The sequence below is a fragment of the Botryllus schlosseri genome, chromosome 4 (genome assembly GCF_051294905.1).
Source record: "Botryllus schlosseri isolate E-star chromosome 4, Bs_hap1, whole genome shotgun sequence".
NCBI lineage: Eukaryota > Metazoa > Chordata > Ascidiacea > Stolidobranchia > Styelidae > Botryllus > Botryllus schlosseri.
Window position 1 is genome coordinate 15,601,212 of NC_137239.1, and position 19,756 is coordinate 15,620,967.

The 19,756-nt window shown below is 39.6% G+C and overlaps 1 long non-coding RNA gene and 1 other non-coding gene across 2 annotated transcripts in view; one reads left to right on the forward strand and one right to left on the reverse strand.

Annotated features, from left to right (window-relative positions):
• Positions 1–19,756, reverse strand: part of LOC145438227 (uncharacterized) — a 442,041-nt gene that overhangs the window by 403,698 nt on the left and 18,587 nt on the right. The gene's annotated exons all lie outside the window — the stretch shown is intronic.
• Positions 16,787–16,869, forward strand: Trnai-uau (transfer RNA isoleucine (anticodon UAU)). Its single transcript has one exon. It is a non-coding gene; the product is annotated as a tRNA-Ile (tRNA).

A 19,756-nucleotide genomic window follows, 5' to 3' on the forward strand; every position in this document is an offset into this window, starting at 1 on the left:
AGATGTTTCAAGCATTAATGACCCTTCAGCTCCCGAACCTTTGACTCCGAATCACATTGACTTTGAAATCCAAAATTGTTCTGCCACCACCTGGTGTATTTCAAAAAGATGATTTTTATTTGAGGCGCAGGTGGCGCCGAGTCCAGTACATGGCCAACGAATTTTGGAATCGGTGGAGAAAAGAGTACGTTCAATCTCTGCAACGACGACAAAAGTGGACACGCGTCGTGCGGAATATGAAAGTCGGTGATGTCGTCTTGCTGTCGGACGAAAATCTGCCACGAAATCGCTGGAAACTGGGAAGAATCGACTCCGTTTATCCTTCAGATGATGGGTTGGTGAGGAAAGCAAGGATACTCGTTGGACGAAGAGACTCTACCGACGTCGTCTTGCTGTCGGACGAAAATCTGCCACGAAATCGCTGGAAACTGGGAAGAATCGACTCCGTTTATCCTTCAGATGATGGGTTGGTGAGGAAAGCAAGGATACTCGTTGGACGAAGAGACTCTAACGGAAAACCTACGTATCTCGAAAGGCCAATACACAAACTGATATTACTGGTTGAGTCAGCCTTTGGGTCGATAAAAACAGAACAGTAACCGCTATTTTCACTGTGCATGGATCTATCTCGCCTTTAATTAATATGACGGCGATGGTTGAATATTTGTGATTTCTATATGCTTAACGTCCGTACGTATACGTGTCTTTAGTTCTTAGTGTGTCATGCATTTGTGGGTCGATCCCGGACGATGGGAGCCTTTATTGAACTTATTTGTTTGCGAAACCACAATTGCATCAAATTGCAGTTTCGGAGGAGCCATGTTACTGCAGTAATCTGCAGGGTTTAGTGTAGTGATTATTGTCATCAGTTGATTAGGCGCCCCGTGCTTTGTTCTCTATATATGTTGATTGGGCGCCGCTTCTAGTTTATTCGTTTCTGTCGTTGGTACTGTTGTGTTAGCTACTTTAAGTTGGTACGCTGTCAGTTGTTCTTCGTGTTCTATGTGGTCTCTAGTTATTGACATGTGTTTCTATTGTTTAGGCTTGTCTTCCATAACCGCAGGCGACCACTATTTTAAAACCTAATTCCACGACTAACCTTATTTGCTGTGTTTGGGACATTCATTTGTTACGTCATTCATTCGAATATTCGAATATATCATTTCAACCTTCATCAACGGATCATCATTTGTCAGGATCGGTCGTGTGATTTGAGTTCAATTAAAAGTGGTTTCAATAACTCTCCTTACGTTAGCAGTTACAAAACTAATTGCGTATCAAGGGAATAGAAATAGATCAGAAGGTCGCAGCCTGGTATTTCGCTGAGCAAGTAGTTATGGCAACCATGGGAAATCTGTTACTTACGTCGTTAGTCGCTAAACCATGTTATTAGGGTCACTTCGAGGTACCGAGTACCGTAGGGGTACGCTCCAACGATGTAACAACAGTGGGCCGTTTGGCGTTCTGACATTTCAATCACTAAGACACATTCATTAATATATTTATATTATATTTATACTTTTTTCTGCTCCTGTATTTGAAGATATTTGGCCATGATATTAATAGCCTACATATCAGAAGTACACCCGAATCCTGGATTGGAATTACAATGCTCAACCTAAAAATGTTTTGATATCAGATCAGTCTCTATTATCAATATCTCTATCAATATGTTAAATTCAAAATATTCATAGTAGCTGCAAAATTATAACCCAATAGCTTTTATGATGGCATCATACATTTGTCCGCCCATATGGTGTCTATATCTTATAATTATTATATATCAAGTACCATAGGCGCCGACTCACGCGGTTACGAGGTGGCGGCCACGTACAAAATGCCCAAACGTCCAAGTGATTTGTGACCAATAATTAACACTAGAACGATCAAGTGGCTTTTTTGACGCATTTTCATTTTTAAAGAGCTGGCATTCAGTCAAATCTTACGCTGTTCGGCTGAAACTTCTTGACTTTTATTTATTTTATGTAGGCCACCTTACTTACGATTTTCATCACTCATCTAGTACAAATAAAAAAGTTATACACAGAACTACCTAGAACAGGGGTTCTCAAAGGGTGGGCCATGGCCCACTGGTGGGCCACAGAGCATTTTGAGGTGGGCCACAGAGCTATTTAGAAAATTTCAGAATTAATGTAAGTTTCGTTATATTTCTTATGTTATTCGCTAAAAATATATTCGAATTATCTAATTAAACGTAGGCTACATATAACGCTTTCATCCGACTCTGATTAGACGTAGTGGCAGGTATGAAGTCAGCATGTACAAATCGAAAACGTTAAGGAGAAACTGTGGCTTTTTCTATTGGCTATAACAACCTACGGCTAACAGCAACTAAAATAATTTCAAGTGTATAATAACTGGAAGATAATGCTAAAGTAACCAAGTATTCCGGCAGGGTCATATGTCGTATGCCGTTAAAAGGGGTATGCAATGAACTCGCAATGAAGTGCAATTGATGTGCAGATTTACTGCACTTCGGCAGGCCGTATTATTGAAAGCTAGAAATAACCATAATTGCAAATTATTAGCAACTTCTGAAGTATACTGCACCACCGGAACGAATCTTAATGGATTGAGGATTTATCGGAGCGCATTGATCCATGAAATCGGTTTAAAATGTCCGGCCCGGAAATCATTGTACATAATGAAGGAGTCACAGGAATGGATTGTATCATTGGATTGAATATTTTGACATCGCAACTTCAGTTGTTTTGGTACAAGACATACAAAGTACATCATGCATATTGAAAAATCTTTCTCCACTTCTCTGTATTACCCCATTCACCAATGAATTGTTTGATGCTGGCCCAGAATGAATATAATATTCCCCACAACAGTATCACTAAAGTCCCAATCACACAGTGCGGGGATCTGATGATTGTGTTTTGCGACGCGAATGGAGCAGCGGACGAAATTGATCTACTTAGGATTTTCAGCTTATGATCTACCAGGGCCGTAACTGCCGCGCCCACACCCCCAATTGGAAGGGCTCGAAGGGGCCCAAGATTATTTCGTTGGTCGTATGTTGGAGGATATTTATTCAACTTATAATTCTTTCTTTTCGAGCTTCGCGCGATATCATTTCCCTATACGTCGAGATTTAAATATCACTAGTTAGAGAAAAATACGAATATTTCAGAGAAATGGGCATATCGCCGCTGTCCATGACAACTCATTAAACAGGATTGTGACTGTAAGATATCAGGTGGGCCACAGCACATTTTTAAACCGGAAAATGGGCCACGGCAAAGAAAGGGCTGAAAACCCCTGACCTAGAACTACCGAGTGGCTTTTTTGACGCATTACAGTTTTTGTACCTTCAGGCATCGCAGTTTCATATTCTTGAAAGTGGTTATGTATCTGATAAACGCAGAAAAGCCGTTTGTAACAACACAACTTCGTTAATATCGACTTGGTCTAACTGTGTTAGCAACAACATCCCTTGTAATAGAAGGCCCTGGATCTTCCTCGTTCCGAGTCATCAAAGCTCTGTAATATTATATTTCTGAAGCTCAGCGTGTTACAGAACATGACATTTGAAATGTACCATTAGACCAAGCCGACATCTGTATTGTCCATACTAATATACTAGGGTTGTACAAGGGCAAAGGGCCTTTGCTACGGTCTACGAGATGGATCTTCGGGGGAGAGTGAGCTGAATCTAATGAATTGAATGCATATGAGGACTGAGGGCATGAGTGCATTATGTTTAGTCAGGCCCTCTCGAAGAACAGGTTTATGGAAGTCATGAGCTTTCTATTGACATGGGGAGTAAAAAAAAGGTGTGGACTCATTAAGATAATATTGTTTTCGTTCATTACATGGTCGAAATGCCAGCAAATAATTGGGGTAAAATGTCAGATGGTGGACGCTGCTGCTACCAAGTATCTGTACAAGGGCGTCTGATATTTAGGCAAGGATAGGACAGGACACCTCTTCTATAATCTATACATTTGCCAAGCATAGTAATGTGAAGAGTCTGATGTAATCCATCTTGAAACAATGTTACGTGAATGTGGCTGTATACGCTTTGAGTAGCAAACGAAGTCCCAGTTGACACTAATGTCAAAAGTTGCTTGAAGCTACCCAGGACCAGAAGGAACACAGGCAGCTTCATGTAGCCACACTTTTCCAAGCTATCATCTTGTTGATAAGCGTAACGGCGAGATGCCAGTGTAGAGATCGAAGTTGTACACACATATATTGAGTTCACTCCAACCGGAGGTAACTGTTTCCTTCAGAAACAACACAAACAAGATACCAGTGACGGTTAAATGTAAAACGAAACAAAACCAGGGAGATATTATTGGTTAGGTTGCAAGGCAGTATTCTATGAGGGTACCAACAAGTCGACGATGGTCAATGCATGTTTTCTTAGAATGTGAATGATCTTCTATTTGCCAAAATGCCGATACCATAAAAATATGCAAATCGAGGATTAGTTGCGAAATTGCATGATGCAAATCTTATCTGATAAGCTTTATGATATGTCAGCAATAACCAACAATGATGATGTGGCTAAAGCGGTTCTGGAAACTACTCTAATTTTTTAAAGAACGTGCTCAAATACCAAAAGCGGACCAGAGCAACACTTATATGTTACACCAAAAAACGGCGATTTGTTCTATAAGTGTTGACCTAAGGTGTATGTAAAATATTGCAAGTAGCTGTGAGCGCAATAAACAATGGTTTCTGGTGCCGTTTTTTTAGATTTGTGCTGATTTTTAGCTCCGGTAAATGCATTTAATCGAAGAAAATTCAACATGCGTCAAAAAAGCCACAAGGTAGTTCTAGGTAGTTCGAAGTTCCGGTAGTTCTAGTGTTAATAATCAGGTGAATCGACGCGACCTCGTTCGAAACGTCGTCGAGTTCGATACGCGCGTGTGCCAGGCGCGAAGCCAGGAGGCTTTCGGGGACCGAAACCTTTTGAAACGCGAAACCACGTCATTTTGAAACGATCATTCTAACTCTAATATTCAGTTGCAATTCAATAATTGTATTATCATTGTTCCGCGGGGCCGATTTACGAGAAGCATGTTGTCAATTAGTGAGAAGATTTTGTGATGATCTCCCGCTGAGATGGTCGCGAAATTAGGTCATTCATTCCCGTGCGCGTTGCGCGTGGCAATCGTCGCTAGCCCGATTTATCGCGTCTCGAACAAGCCTGCATCTGCAATAGGCCCAGTTCACACTATACCATCGCTTGCCTGCGCAATTGCATCTGTATTGGCGGATTCGGCCTGGCGTACACGATATCATCGCTGGCATATGCATGAGCAATGAGCATCTGCGATAGGCCTGGTGCGAAAGATACCATTGCTGGCTTACCTATCGCGTCTCGGGCCTAGCATGCTTTGGCTTCTATCTCTCGCTGGTTTGGGGACAATGCGCTCGAGTTTACGCTAATTGGTGGTTGCTTTATGTCACATTGATTAAAGAGCGACATCGCAAAACTGAATAACATCGAATCGCTGCAAAGATACATTAACGTGCGTAATTGATTCCCGCTAATACTTGAAAGTAACGATCAGAAGAAGTGTATCATGGCGTGAGTTCTAAAAGACTACACAGGTCTGAACCACCTGAAATCAGTGCCGTCAAGTTCGGACGATTTTGATTTGTCAAAACTGTCATTGAGGCTGCGTAATACGCGCGTATTTAATTGTTCACCAGAGATCAGGGACTCTAATTGATAGCACTTCCGGACTTTTGGCAAGCTTATCATACGCGTAAAATCGTCAACATGAACACCATCCTAGATCTCCTCTCACGACCATCCGTCCAAATAGACGATCTGCTTTTCTAAAATCTAAATGATGTGCGCCCACATTCGTTTACAAAACCATTCTTAAGCTAGCTAGCTTCATGCGATAGTCTAATCGGAGCGCGAAATTGGAGGGTGTGTTGGTGTGAGCCTCCAAATTGGAATTCATTTCTGCCCATATTCGTTTCTCTCAAGAAGGCTTTGCCAGTGATATTAATCGGGAAATGCAGCAATACAGCTTAAACACCGATATAATGAGAAAACAATTGACGCCACGAAAGCTACTCAATACTATGTCAAACCCAAAACACATTCGTAGCGATACTGATTAGAATAAACGGTTTCTCGTTTGCAACCATCCATATGTTTTGTTTTCTACTTGCTACATTCGTACTCCGAAATTGTCGCACGAAGTCATTTTTCAGTGTTCCTTACGTTATTAACGTGCAGTAGGCGATGTCATGCCATTGTCAAATATTGACGCATAACGAGATTCGGGGTGGCACAAATTCTGATTTTATTCGATTCGTTTGAACAGGGAACCTTCTATATTCCGATCAACTTGATTGATGTATGTACTCGTATCGAGAACAACAATATCGAATATTAAACTATTGGGCATTTGGTAGCCGGTGGATTTCGATTGATAAGATCGCTGCATGCGCACGGAAGTGGAATTAGTTCTTGCCCAGGGATAGCCAACCAGCGGCCGTAGAAGGAAATTTGTGCAGCCGTCAACACGTGTTGGCGGCCATCGACATGAATTTACGAATTGACCGATGTACTCCCAAAATGCTTCGCGAACGTAAATCGGAAATGTGCCAATGCCGCCGAAATCGCTGTTTTAATCTGCAAACAATTGCCGCGATGCGAGCTAATCAACGCGAAGCCAGAAATCGCAAGAGACAACTATATTGATTGGTTGCGCGATTTCGCGTTTGTAATCATCATTATTGTCTGCTTGAAACCTCATGTTCGAGAGTTGTCATGTGTTAATTGCGAACTTGCCAGGCCAGTGCGTAGCGTATTTAGTTACTCACACCACAGCGCATTGCGCGTGAATAACATTGATACAACTCGACATTCTCAGTGACGTAAATTCTGATTTCTATTCGGTGCATTCCGTCGGACAGACTAGTAGCGCAGTTATATATTCGTACGATCGTGCTCGTACCGTTTTAAGATTCCATTTAATAACTCGATTGCATGGTTTGATATTAATGATCACAGGGCCGGTATTAAAACGCCACACGAATAGTTTAACGCTGCACGTAAACCTGCGGCATATAGTAAAGTGCGTTTTAGTGCGACGATGACGTCATCGATATGGAACAATTATGACGTCACAAGACTTCGCAACCTCGTAAAAAAATAAAAGTCGGCGCCTATGTCAAGTACCACAGCAATTCTATTCAAATAGTTATAAATATGATGATTCTTTTCGTGCCAGGCCTAAATTGATATAAGAATAAATCGCATTTTGACGATGTGTGTTTACTGTCAGTCTGTTGGATCGGCTCACAATAGGACAATTCATTCCCGCCAAATAAGGCCTACTTGGAAAGACACAGAACACCCCTTTAAGTTCTGCGGCCCGCGGCGTCTTCAAAACGGGAAAACTGGCCCGCGAGCACTTTGGAGTTTGAGACCTCTGCTCTATAGTCTATATGTCTGCTGCAAAATCGCCTTTGGAAAATATATTAACGAATAAATTCGTGATTGAAAGCCCGAAACTTGGTACACTGTTACATGAAATCATCGAGAAGTAGCCTCATGGCCGTTTTCGGTATGGTACACTGTCAAAATTAATACGAACAGATCAACAGCGAATTTTGCGTAAAATTTACTGAGGAATAGGCTGATCAAGCGATCAGCTGTTAGCCGCCATTGAAAACGAAACAGCCCTCTCGCTTGACAGGGGTTGTAATTGTAAGCAAATGGCCTGAAGGCCACAATTTCACGGTGAAATTGATATTGAAGAATATAAAATAAAACTAAATATTTGAATGCAAACCGAGGATGTAAGTTAACTGTTTCATGATATCATCATCTCATCAACTATCTCAGTGTGGAACACAGCGTTAACACAGATACACCGGCTTTTGCGTGAAATCCGCAATGCGTTACGTAGGCTAAGTGTCGGATCAGCGCACATCTCTACCATACTCGACCTTGATAACGAAATTGCTGCCCGAATCATTGAGTACCCACCTTGAGACTTGGCACAGCGTTCGATACTAAAATCAAGACATACTATGCAAAAGCTCATGACGGATCTAGTTAAGGAGCATCGTTAAAATCAATGGAGAACAATGCCGGCTTTGCGTAAAATATGTTTGCGATAAATGACGAGTCAGCTCCCACTCGACTTAGGAAACGTAAATACAACTAACATAGTTCAGTGACAAACTTGAAACTTGGTACAGCGTTCGATACTAACATTAAGACTAACCGTACCAAATGTCACGACCGATCTCGGTATGGAACATCGTCAAAATTAATGGGGACTAATACCAGCTTTTGAGTAAAATCTGTTTACGATACATGACGGATCAGCACACACTCAACTTCAGAAACGGAATTACTACCCTAAACTTTGAGTATAGAAATCCTAAAACTTGAGACAGTGTTATTTTCTCGCACACCGCTATTCCCTCTGGCGTCTGAGCCGTGAGAGCATCTCAGACCGCTAGGCGGCTACTTCAGGTTTACGGCAATATATTGGGCGTCGATTTAAGCCATATGGATGACATTTTATCGTCTTTTTTTGTGGATGCAGTAAAATTTTGGTTAGTAGGCCGGCCGATTACAAGGGGTTATTCTATGATATCTGAATTTGTAGTTATAAAATTTACGAACAAAAGGACTTCGTTACTTGAGAATAGTTCCGCGCCAACTGGGTGACTCCAATTGCATCATTGGTGATCTTCATATTGACCTGTAAAATGGTACCTGGTTCAGGAGCAGTCTTATCTCTTTGTTTTGTGCGTAATCTGAGATATGTAGATCTGGATAACAGGGATATCTAGTTTTAGGTGTCCCTGTACGTCCTGTACGTGTAATATGATTTAAACTTCCACTGGCAAACATAGGCCAATATTTACTGCAATAAAGCCGTAAATACCGAAAATAAATTGGTGAAGGAAGACTATAGGTTTCAACTTGATAGGCTGTTATTATTCCTTTTGTTGCATGTCGTTACTTTTTGACCTTCCATCAGTATTGCTGGTATAGTCAAAATATAGGTTGGAATCGCCCAAACGTAGCAGAAAAACCTTCGTTAGTGAGTCGAGGACGATTGCAAATTGTGATTTATTTATCGGGTACATCAATTCCCTGTGCGGCTCACATTTGTACGGTGGATTGCATGCACACTATTTAAAACCAAAAATCATCCGAACCTGAATCGCGGCAACCGTGAAGAATATTTTCATGTTATATTAAAATATCTCAGAAATCTTGGATCCAATTTGTTAAAGTGTTGAAGCTCGCCAACACATGCTAATTTACCAATGAGTAGAAAACAATTTTTGTGCGGCCGCAGGTTCGTCACCCCTGCGGTTAAGTTTTGTTAGTAATGAAATCGCGAATTGTGACGGTACCGCAATAACGAATTTCATTTTCAGTCTTTTGTATGTTTTTAAAAAGTTTACCTTTATTAAATGGAATACTGTATACCTGCAGTTCTTTTATCGATATCATCATCGCGTGTCTCTCTTCATTTCCTTTGGCGATGGCCTTCAAGATACCTCAGTATTTGTTATCTGATCAAATTATAGCTCACTTAGGCCTGTTGCACAATATCCCAGTACTCCAGCACCATGATTCATATCTATAAATATATGCAATATACATACATCTACATACACATACATACATACATACATACATACATACATACATACATACATACATACATACATACATACATACACACACACACACACACACACACATACATACATACATACATACATACATACATACATACATACATACATACATACATACATACATACATACATACATACATAGCAGCGAAGTGCTTTTGTAATTTCTTGAAGAATAGTTTTATAATATTTGGGATGAGACATCGACGGTGCAGATTTCGTGTGATGATACAGGGTTGCCAGATTGACTCTTCTGGAGCCAAGTTTCGCAGAAGTTTGTTTGGGCTCTCGGGCTCTTTGTTCAATATTTGGCTCTTTTTGGAAGCAGTTGGCATAAATACTATCAAACTATAGCTATCTAAATAAATGTCATACTAAAATTGAGACTGAAACGTGTTAGTACGATTATTTAGTCAGTGCTGTCGCAGTTCCTCGCCTTCGCTATGGGCCCATGCGTGTACAGAGAATATTCTCCTTTGTCATCTCAGTCGAAACGAAAAAAAACATGCAGCAACAACTTCTGGATGTGATTGTCAGGATAAGAGCTAATCTTATGCTTTCAAACAAGTGCTGCAGGAACTTTCAAGCATCACCAAAATGCTGCAAAATTTCACAGCTGACAATATTTATGCCAACGTCAAAGATTCGAGTCGTAACACTGTATAAGATGAAGATTTCTTGTGAATTCTACAAGAAGAATTCTAAATCATCATCGTCTACACTACAGTGTTTCCATTACAGTGTATAATGTAGATTGTGTTGGAATTCCAAATAGAAACTCATAATATAAAACAAAGTTGTATTTTACGATTTTATATTCAGTTGGAAAAGGCTTATAATGATAGCAATTAGCCAATTACTGTGGTCGGATTCGGTGTCCTATACAACAGTATGAACGAAAAAATATGGAATTCCCGGTGATTGGCAAACGGTCTATGGGTGTTGTGGCAACGCTATTGGCGCTGGTAACGTTATTTTGTATTACTAACGTTATTGAACAGTTTTGCTCCTTTTTCTACTCTATAGGCTCATTTTATAAAAAGCTGTCTGACAAGCCTGTGTCGGTCATAATGATTATATGATTGATTGTAATGGTCATGGTCATGCTCCTGCTCCTTAGTGAATAAGAAAATGTCTAATGTCGTTGTTGGTATTTATGATGTTTTCAGACTACAATAGCGATGTGAACCAGGACGATTGTTTTTATTTCTATTCTTCATCACTCGACATGTAGCAGGGCCCATTTCTGGGGTTTTTAGGACACCTCTTGCCAGTATTAGATGACACGAAGGAGCTGATAAATAAATCTCTAACACTCAGGTCGGATTTCTGGAGTCGACCTCGGTCGTACTCGAACCACAAACCAGTGGTGTTGCAGCTGTGGATCATATCACCACGCTACCTCGCCACAGGTTTGAAGTAGAGCCGCTAGAGTAGACCTTCGTGTCACAGGTCATCCTGAGTCATTGCACATTTGGACTCAAGTCAAGTCAAATTGGATTTTCAAAGTACGATGTATGATTAAAAGTCACGCATACTTTGTACTTCTAAACCACGCAAGTACGAGGGTTGTTTATACCACACTGTGCAGAGCAGTTTATAGAACAGATATTCGTTGTTATTATAATATTACTTTACTCCTCGCCATCTCATCCGCGTAAGCGGTGTCTTACAAAAGCCTGGAAGTGGGCCGTGCTACAAGTCAGCAGATACGGAATCAAAAATAAGAACCATCGGCCTGTTGTAAAAGACCATAGTAGTCGATAAACACCATGAATACCACAAACAGCACCTTTACTCCTAGTTTACAACAACGTAAGCTGTAAGCTCTCATCAATGCGTGTTTGATAAATGTATTTGTTTTAAAGGAGGCTCAGTAAAACTCACATCCATTGAGACATTGGTTGCTCTCACAGGTCGCACCAGCGTATCATTAACAATCCGAACTTATACGAATACAGCCATTTAGTCATCAACGATTACTTGATGACTTGAAATTGAGTCACGAGTCAATCGACATTTATTAAACGTCTAGCCAAGTCAAGTTAAGTCATTTTTGCAGAGTGACTCGAGTCAAGTCAAGTCATTCGAAAACGTTGACTCGGATCAGACTCGAGTGACTCAACACTGCCTTGCAACACAGTGAATAAGTATTATTTTCTCGGTGGTATCGTGTGACTGAGTATACGAAAACATCAAATAATTATAGGCTTTTTTGAACTTTACCAATGACCATCATAAAACATCAAGTATCTCAATATATTAATTTTCAGTTGGTTTAGCTACATAATATAATATGGAACACCTCGATTATTCTGCGAGATGAAAAGTGCGTTGCTTAGATATCATGAGTGGAACTGGTTACACGACACCCTCGAAACACAATTACTGAGTACCTTTATTTCACAGATTAACCAAGGCTTTTAGTAACTGAAAACGAGGACTATACGCAACACAGCAAGGCAAGCCACTATAAGTTATCAATAAACGACAAATTAAGAGCGAGACAATATAAAGCGGAGAAGACAGGTAATCAAGTAATAATTGGTGTATCTAAATGTAAAGGACGAGCCAATCTCACCCAAGAATTCACCACAGTCATTATCAAGAATGCATATTATCGAGAATGGACATCACTTAGAATAAATAATAACAGGTACGGCAATTACCGAGAATGGGCAATAGTATGATTAGACTGAACATTACCGAGAAAGGCACCTCGAAACGCGCAGACATTACTGAGAATGGACATTACGAAGATCGTGCATTACTGCGACGCCAGCCTTATGAGAATGGACTAGGGTTGCATTTAAAACAAAGATTCCTTGTTTAAAATATTTTTGTAAGCAATTGCGTCACGGATATTCAATTGTGACGTCATATTGGATTGACATTGACAATTGAAAATACAGGGTATATATAGCTCCTTTGACGAAATATCTACGTACAATAGCTGTTGAACCGACTATTTTGAGGGTTCCAACCAATGCTCAATTTAAGCTGCTGCGATCTGCGAACTGCGGACATGGTATCTGCGCAAGGAAAATCAAAGCGGCGCACAAAAGATCCGACGTGATGACCGTTTTTTAGTCGTTACGCAGTGTTGTCCAAGAGACAGAGCAACGGGTTGGTGAGTGCTAGCAGACTCGTGAAAAATTGAAGGGAACGTGGGTTCAAACATCCCATATCCTATATACGTCGGATATATTGGGTGGTAATTGTCCGTAGGCTCAAACAATATGTTTTTTACAAAGTCGAGAGTATTTACACAGTAATGGCATGATTTTACAACTTTTAAATACCTTTGTTTAAAACATGTTTTGAACAAAGTCTTTTAAACAACCATTTGTTTTTAATGCAACCCTCGAATGGACACATACCTTTTGTGGTAATATATCCAATGAAAATGTCATTTGATAGTTTTCATAAATACGAACTCGCTGACAGCGATCAACCTATTTCCTCGCCTGTAAACAATGTACTTTGGTAATATGTTGCCGCCCATGTCACTTAGCTGACCAGGGGCGTGACTTTTAGTCCTAGAGGATGTGATCACTATGGGGTCAGTTTTGAAGTAGGTTTACATTTACAACATCCGCTGATTATTTCGTTTCATGAAAATGCCAACTATATTGCATACCTTCGCTATTCAGAGACACATATATCTGTATTACCCCAGCGACCATCTGCGATTGGTATGAAGAATATATAGTCTGGATGGAAGAAAGAAGTCAAACTATATGCAAAACGACGAATTACTCCACTTCACTGGCACGAATATCCGTATAACATTTCAATATTGAGTTTATGCGCTTTACCTCATTTCAGTGGACGGTGAGTAGTGTTATGGGATTCGTTTGGTACGCACCAATCAGAGAAGGCCACGTCGCCCTAATTACCACGCCTATATGAAGCCCATTGCCATGTCACAAATTCTAATGTTTTGTGAATTTCAATACCGATTTTCCATTTGTATACAGCGATATGTATTGAATAACTTGCTTCCGAGAAATAAATAACATTCATTATTAGGGATTCGAACTAACTTTGCCAATATTTTAGTTTTTTTAAAATTACTAATCCACATGAGTCACTTTTAGTAGTACCTAACAATTTCAGTTGTGAATAAAATTCGGAATATGAACCAATTAAAAAAAATTCTATACACAAATTTCGAAAACTATGATGTCTATACAAGACTATATTCGCCAGATATTCTATTATGTGTATTTACTATTTAGGACTTTGTATTTTCGCGGATAATATGATCTCTCAGATAACACTCAGTAACGTTGAACTAGGCGCAATTTTTATGAATATATATTAAAATTCTACGCACATTTCGCAAAGACTATATATTTGACAGAAATTCACAGATAACACTCATCAACGTTAAACTAGGCGCGGTTTTATGATGATATATCAAAATTCTACACATAATCACTAATTAATTAATACAAAATGCGATTTTGAGCGCAGACAGATCGCGGTTTCGATTGCCCAGGTCTCCGCATTTCACAACCTAATATGAACGCGCAGTAGGCCTACCACTGAATAGGACTTCATTCGAATACCTGCAAATTTTACTTTGCATGCCGAGTATAAGGATAATTTAATCAGCACTAAAACGCCAACGGACTAGCCGCAGTCGCACAACTCTCGGCGTTATAATTAAACAAACTTTTCGCTGCAGGTACGCGATTCCTAACACGCAGTTACGGTTTCTACAGTTTCCACTTTTTACGACATATTTCATTAGACGCATACTAGCGATTCCCAAGGTCGGGGCTATGGAAACAAATCAAGCATGAGTACGTGATTCTAAGGTCGTACCAATACCCTACCCCTGAGGCTATTCACGTTCATCGCTCACCGCCAGACAATCGCCGTGTGTATTTATGTTCATCGCTCACCCTAGACTATTACCGCTTGTATTTATGAACAAATTTCGAAAACTATGATGTCCATTGCTTTCAGAGTATCTATGTTAACGAGAACACTACAGCAATACACTCATAAACGATGAACGCAAGACATCACAACGTAAGGGTTCAATTATAATATAGCTGATTGAGTTTTACTCAGTTACGCATATCAATGAAAGCATAGTAGAATTCGGAATCACATGCGATAGACATTTCGAAAGTCGCGTCCACGAGTTCCATTCTTGTATCCAGATATCAATAATAAGCTATTTAAATCTTGAGCTTAGATCCCCGAGACTCTTGTATGCAACTAACACTATAGACAACCATTCGACAATATTCAACTAGCATTAATGCTTTCGATATAGTGCATCATGTACAGCGACACGCTGATCAATTCAAATTCAACAATAGGACCCCCGCACAATTATGAAACCCGATATGCGTTGAATATTAACGATACCAACAAATCGGAAGATCTCTTTTCCCTCTACATCTATGATAGGGGTACCATTCCATTGACTACGAATAACTCGAGATTCTGCGGGATTGAAATCGCAATCAAATAATATGAGAGTATCTTTTCCAGCTTTCAGAACTTGGACAATCGTATCAGGCCTATATCGGAACACCGCAGCAGTATGTGTGCGTACAAAACGACACACAGTTATTTTTATTGCCATCCGTACCACTTATGTTCAACTTGCAGTGTAACTGATGATTTAAAGATGGTAATATCTATTTTGAGTGTGACAGTAGCACTCGTAGAGGTTATACAAACATAACCTTAAACTATACTCTTTGCTTCACATAATATAAAGTTATGAAAGTGAGCAGATTTCTATGAAAACGCTGGTAAATAGAAGTAAATGTAGCCTAGAAACATAACTACGTACTGTAAAATCGTTACGTAGGAGTGGGGGTGAATATTGCAAAGTAGATAGAAGAACTACTTTTTCCAATGTACTAAAGTCTTACACCATAGATTGTAGAGTAGATATAAAACTACCTTTTATAATGTATAATAAATACTAATTTTAATGAAAAGTCGGACACTTCTACATCGAATTTATAGAGTAAGACGGAAACTACTTAGTCATGACATGATAATAATTCTACTTGTACACTTTTTCACATTTTATAACTCACATAATTACTTTTCGCTATATTTAAAGTCTGTTAAATACCAGTATAATACTAATTTTAATAAACCGAATCGGATTTTATAGAGTAGAAATAAACTACTTTTTCCAATGTATTTAAGACTTTTGACAATATGAATTTGTTAAATGAATGCTAAACCTATTAAACCATCGAACACTTCTGCTCTGTGATGATTTTGCTGCTGTTCCATACCGATTTGGGAGATAGTAGGCTACACCTAATTTCGTGAGGTAGATAGAAAACTCTTACACATCTACTAAACTTCTGCACTGAATCTTGTAAAGTATATAGAAAAGGAAAACTATTACGTAAGATAAGCGCGAAGTAAGCAAATTTCGTTCGGTTTTCAGGCAAACTATACCTTCAATACTTACTTTTTACTCCATCGGAAATCATCACTTCTTGCACTTTACTAAAAATTTACTGTTACTGAAATGTTAAAATGTACTTTTTGATGGCCTTGATGAGTGTCGCCAGTTTTATCTATATCCTATTATACATTTTCGCGCTGCAGTATGACTTATCGCAATCAAAAATAGCACAAATACATTGAGAATTTGCGAAGTCCCACTATGCGATAATTGAGTTTTACAAATTACCCAAATATAGGCGATAAATAATATACAGTAGCAAATTTTAATGAAAAAAAAAATAATAATAAAAAAGCGCGAAGAAATTGCATTTATCTCGTAACGGACCAAGAAAAACCGTATGAATTTGTAAAGTATATCGAAAACTACACTATCCTGGTGCACTAAAGACTTTAACACTACGGATTTGTATAGTATATACTAATTTTATATTGCTGCGTAGGTTACTCAGTAAAATTTATCCAGTGACCCTCCATCTATTTTCAATAACGATCCTCTTATTAGTCTAGGATTCGAACCTCACACCCAGTACGTTTTATGGGGATTAATATTTTTATAGTCAAGTACAGTGTATCGAGACTTCATGAAACTTTCTTGGAAATAGTTACTTCTACCCTAATTTAAAAAATTCTCAGATATCGTTGCAATGGAACTGGGTTGGCCGAGCGGTAAAGGCGTTGGGCTTATGTTCCAATGAACAGGTGTTCTCGTGGGTTCGAACCCCACAGCCGGTACAATTTACGGGGATTAATATTTTTGGTTCCAAATATAGCGTACCGAGCACTTTTTTCAACTGTACTAAAAGACTTTAACGATATTCATTGAACAACCTCATGAGTGATAACTTTGATACTTGGAACAGTGTTATATGACATCATAGCGATAAGAAGTTACGACAGTTTAAAATTAGCTACATTACGACACCAAACTTCGTCAGTTATCCACCTTCAAATATCGTGTTATATAAATATTATGTATACGGACAAGTATAAATCTGGCTATGTTGTTGCTATTTACAAAAATACCTCCCTCAGAAACCAATTTCGCGTAGGCTATACATACAAATAGGTTCCTTGTGGTACAGAATTTGAATATTGCAACGAACAACACATTCATATTCGCAATTTATTCACTATGAGCTTTTCAACTGACCCTCATCGGTAGTGGTCGTCAGTATAATACAGAGATTGCAATTCGAAATGTAAAGATGAAATAGCTAGTGTGACTTAGAATGGTATAACAACAACAACAACGAGAGATTTCACAAAACGAAAGCGTTAAGCAAAAATGCAATTAGTTCAATACAAATAAGCTATAATATATAGCCAGAGACGCAACACTAATGAAATACACGGAGAGAATGGAGTCGGTCCTTTTGCCTACAACGAATCGGTTGCTCTAGTTTTATTAAAGTCGATTCGAGAACCTTTAAATCAGTGGTTCCTCGAAATTACACTTTTCCAGCTAGATTTTGGTGAGTTGACTAGCAAAAAAGGTTATTTCTCCGACTTGATTCCGAAAGGACCGTAACAGCACTACTACAGACCCCCCCCCGTACGTTGGTCTTGTCCCCCATCTCCATAGGGCAAACCTCTGCACCCCTCAGACCAACCCCCGATACCTCTTTACCGCTACTTCTGTATTCAGATTTACCGGTAAAACTGAGTGAGGTGTCTTGGAAAATGTCGGGCCCGTAAATAATAATCGAACATATTCGGGCGGACCCGTGGGTATAATGAGTTCGTTACGTAATGACATTTCGTGGCCGGTCTGCTATGCCAAAAGATATTCAAATCGCCAATACGTAGTAAACTAAACGACGCACACAAATTGGTATTTCTGCACTGGCAATTATTTTTTCTCTGCGAGATGGCATTTTTTGTGGGGTTCCGCTTGCCAGGACAGGAACATTTGGCGGCATCCATTCAGGCGCCTATGGACAATTAAATATATATGTATATATATATATATATAATTCCCGTCTCTACTAACAGACTCGACCTCCGCAAAACAGAAACTACTGCTAAAACTGATACATTCGAAGAACCACTGTTACATTACTACTATTGACTCATCAAACCACAACACGCTTTTACAGTATTACAGCCGTCACCAACAGACTCAGCAGCAGCAAAACCTACTCCTTCTGTCAAACACGGTGAAGCACCCAAATCAGAGCTGACAGCCGCCGTCATCATTGAAGCATAACCGATTACCCAATCAAGAATCGTGGTTTCGTCATTGCCCGCCTAGTTGCAATTTCGCCGTCGGTGGCCCGCCCACTCTTTGGCAGCTACTTTCAAACGCTTTGTAAGAAATCTTAACGACGTTCCTGAGAGCTTCTTTCAGGCTTGTTGATGTTTTTAATCAATAATCTATAGAATAAGACATTACAACGCGGCATTTTCGAAATTTTTCAAATTTTGGACAACCCTAATGTATATCCTATATATATCGAAGTCTGTCAGCATAAAGGCAGTCCTTTTCCGCCAAGGTTTTCTCGTTCTGGCACACTTTTCGGAGTCGCATGTCACATGGCCTGAATATATATATGTCTTGGTGCGTCATGGCGTGTTAATGGCTGACGCTGAGATGCCCATTTCTATAACTCATGCGTATTTTGTCTTGGAGGAAGGGTATCCAATAAGCAAGAAATATGCGACCACGAAATGGCGCGTAGCGCGAAAATTTCTTGAAAAAGTTGCCTAAATTTCCAAAATAAATAATGTTAATTCACGAAAAAATTATTGGCCTCCTTCGAGCTCGGGCCCTCCATCCCAATTGGGGGTTTGGGTGTGGCAGTTACGGTCATGGACGCCAATATAGCCATTACAACGCGCCATCGCCCCCCTATCGCCCCCTTCGTCCGTTTTCGCCCCCTATCGCCCCTTTGGCTATTTTCGCCCCCTTGACCGACAAATCGCCCCCTGGCGGGCGATATCGCCCACGTTGGGAACCACTGCTTTAAATGGAACAGACTACGTCTACGAGCAAGAATTGAAAATTTGTTATCGTTATACGCTTTTGCACACTCTGGATGTGCAAGGGGAGCGGATTTGGAATTTCTATATCCTAATCCAATCCGAATCAGAAGCTTCAAATCCTAATCCATAACTTTTGTATATTCAAGTCCATGTCCAATCCTAATCCGAATCCAACTTGAAATTTAGAAAAATATGCTAATTTATGCAAGGGTGGAAATGGAAATTTGTCCTTCCCAACTATCAATTCTCTTGATTTAAGATAACTGGGCTTAGGGCTGCCCCTTTCATGCTCCTTGGTATCGAGTGCATCATAATGTAGTGTAGCACAGGTACAATATTAACTGATCTGAACTGTCGCCATCTGCCACACGACATATCAATCTGCCAGAAAATCGGTAAATCCAATCCAAATCCTAATCCGTTCAGAAAAAAATCTGTAATCCTAATCCTATCCAAATCCGACAAAATCTCACAAATCCTGATTTTCAAATCCTAATCCTAATTTATGCTCATCTCTGCAAAAAGGTGCTGACCTACATACAAATGAGGAAAGTTACATCAACGTGTGTCAACTTGTTGTATTATGTAGCTTGTAATTCGTGCAAGTACAGGAATATCATAGTTCTTGTAACAAAGT